Source organism: Nuphar pumila, chromosome 7 (genome assembly GCF_984573655.1).
Source record: "Nuphar pumila chromosome 7, dmNupPumi1.hap1.1, whole genome shotgun sequence".
Taxonomy (NCBI): domain Eukaryota; kingdom Viridiplantae; phylum Streptophyta; class Magnoliopsida; order Nymphaeales; family Nymphaeaceae; genus Nuphar; species Nuphar pumila.
This window is the reverse complement of record NC_143255.1, coordinates 34,668,694-34,671,734: the sequence shown is the minus strand read 5'-3', so window position 1 is coordinate 34,671,734 and position 3,041 is coordinate 34,668,694. Positions and strand designations below refer to the sequence as shown.

The 3,041-nt window shown below is 41.5% G+C and overlaps 1 pseudogene; it reads right to left on the bottom strand.

Annotated features, from left to right (window-relative positions):
- Nucleotides 1–1,936: 1,936 nt before the first annotated feature.
- LOC149831869 (benzyl alcohol O-benzoyltransferase pseudogene) lies at nt 1,937–2,515 on the bottom strand (annotated as a pseudogene).
- Between the last annotated feature and the right edge of the window lie 526 nt (nt 2,516–3,041).

Below are 3,041 nucleotides of genomic sequence, written 5' to 3'. Positions count from 1 at the left end.
CTAGCTGCATCGTTTGGTGATTCTTCATCTACAACAGTTCTTACATCACTAGAACTCATAGCAGAACCCAGTTCTGTTCCTGCAGCATCAAATATCAAATTCGTATATGGATTATCGTGCACCACATTCACCCGTGCATCAAAATCGTTTCTAAATTCTTCTCCATGAAACGCCCAGTTCTGATAATCACTCACAAAACCCTTCCTGTATAGGTGATGTCTAACGCCATGAGGTTCTACAAATCGATTATTCTTACAAATCTTGCAGGGACACCTAATCCGACCTGTGGGATCTACCGTACTGACACTCGCCGTTGCAAATTCAATAAAACTATCGACACCATCCATATATTCATGCGATAACTCATTGTCCACTATCCTACGGTACATCCATTCACGGTTTGCAGTCATTCTGTCGTATGATGTTACGAATAGTATCCTAACGAATTAAGAAAAAAACAATCAAAATGCGACGATGAAGAAAATATCAAATTTATCATGCAATATACTATGTCAAACAATAACAAGAATTTTGATGCATGCATTGATAACTTAATATTTTCATGTGCAAACTATTAATGACATGATACAATCATTTGAAGCATGCTTTTATTATAAAATTTCACATGGAAGTCAAAATCAAATTGAAAGTAACTACATGCAAGCATGGATACAATTACATCAAACATTGCAATACATCATAATCATTCATATCAAATAAATGGCAAACATGTACCTGCAGCAAACACACTTCAATATCTCACTAACTACTACCATGCTTAGCATGGACTCCGTACTCCAAAAATAAGAACACTTCCATATTTCTACATTAAAATCATGCTCAGCATGATCTCCGAACTCCAACAAAGCAGTCCTAGATATCAACAACTAAGTGAGTGTGTGAACAATAAAGTGCTACATTCAATAAATTAAATAACATGTGATACGTTTGCATCACTTACTCACCACGGGTATTTACCCGATTTGCATTGTTTTTGTCATTTACTTACCACAGGTGGCCGAGCACGAGTTGGTTCCGTTGAAAAATCTGCACAAAAACAAAACAAATTAAGTAACAAACTAACTAATCATGAAACAAGATGAAACACTAACTAAAAAAATTAAAACAAATTAAAACAACTCTAACTAATTGAAAGAAGAGAAAAGAAAAATAGTATATATGTTAAGCCAAATCTAACTAGAAGATGCTAATTTAACAAACCAACTATAACATGTTGAACCAGTCGACTAACATAAAGTCATAGACAATTTCTAATCTGAACTACTTAGCAAAGGAATAGTAAATCAATCAATTAGTTTACTAGAAAAGATGTGAACTCCGTTTAACCACCACTATCATAAAGAATTCAAATAGCCCTAATCTAACTAACTGATTGTGAGAACATTAAATACCAATCTATCTAAGAAAAATATAATTATAAAAGACTAATAGATTGAAATACTCTAACTAACCAGATTTCAAGAAAACAAATTGAAGTAAAACTAACTACCAGTAGACATTAACAAACTAACAAATTGAACAACATGGACAACTTGTATATATACATTACAAAAAAAATTTTAACTTAAAATCCATATGGACAACATATATGCAAACTACACTTAAAACCATATGGACATCTTATATACACATATTACAAATTTTTTTTCAAGCTAATCACATGGACAACATAGGGATCACATAATAACTTTTTTTTTTTAAAAAAGAGATCACATGGGCAGCATAGGTATCCATAACAAAAATTCTTTTCAAAACAGATCACATATGCAACGTAGGTATCTCATAACAATTTTTTTTTAAAAAGAGATCACATGGGCAGCATAGGTATCCATAACAAAAATTCTTTTCAAAACAGATCACATAGGCAACGTAGGTATCTCATAACAAATTTGTTTGGCAATGAATTGATCTTTATTCACAAAGCAGATAAGATAAAAACAGGTTCTGTGGACTTTTGATCCGGGGCGGGTCCGTACAACATCTTTTTGAGCTCCCGTTCAAAGATCTTCATAGCTGGAGCAGGCAAGGAAATCGGGATCACCATCCCTTCTCCCCCTTCGTTATTCTTGGAGTTGACGTAGAAGCTAACCAAGCCGGGGATTGGGCCATCACTGCCCTTGGCTGGACCGCCGTACACCGGCATTCCCCAGCCGAGGTCCAGCTCGCTGAACCCGGCATGCCTGATGTCCGAGACCACGAAGGTGCGGACCACCGTGATGTTAGGCCGGCCCTTGAGCACCATGAGGTCCGCCACTGACCTCATGTACTCGTCTGTCACCTCCTCCTTGGCCTTCTTCACGAGCTCCACCGCATAACCTAGTGGGTTCGCACAGAGCTTCGCCGCTATCGAGACAGCTGCCGGGATTACTATCAGGCATTGCCGTAGTACCCCTGCGGCAGCGGCGGAATGTACCGGGACCGCGCGTTGAAGATGCACAACAGGCGAACCTCCTCCTCCGGATCGGGCTGGAGGCCGGCAGTGCGGCACCGCCATAGGCAGGGGGTCGACCCCCCTTGCCGGAAACGCAGGGGGTCGACCCCCCCTGCCGGAAAGCACGGCAGGGGGTTAAACCCCCTCCGTTTCCAGCAGGGAAGGGGCGTACCCCCTGCGTTTAGAAGAAGAAGAAGAAGAAGAAGAAGAAGAAGAAGAAGAAGAAGAAGAAGAAGAAGAAGAATATTACCTGCGCTTCGCCGGACGGTGGCGGGAGGTTGACGGGGAGCGGCGGCTGGCGAGCGGTGGACGGGGAGCGGCGGCTGGCGAGCGGCGGTGGCCGGACGGTGGCGAGAGCCGACGGGCGGGAGGGAGCAATACAGAGAAACAGGGAAAAGAGAAAGAGGGATGGGATTAGGGATTTACGCGATATTTAGCGACGGCTTAGCGACGGAAACATTCCGTCGCTAAACCGTAGCTAAATCAAAATACAAAAACCGCGACGAAATATATATTGTCGCTAATCCGTCGCTAATGAGCGACGGATTAGCGACGACAGAGTTCCCTCTCTAAATCCGTCGCTAAAATG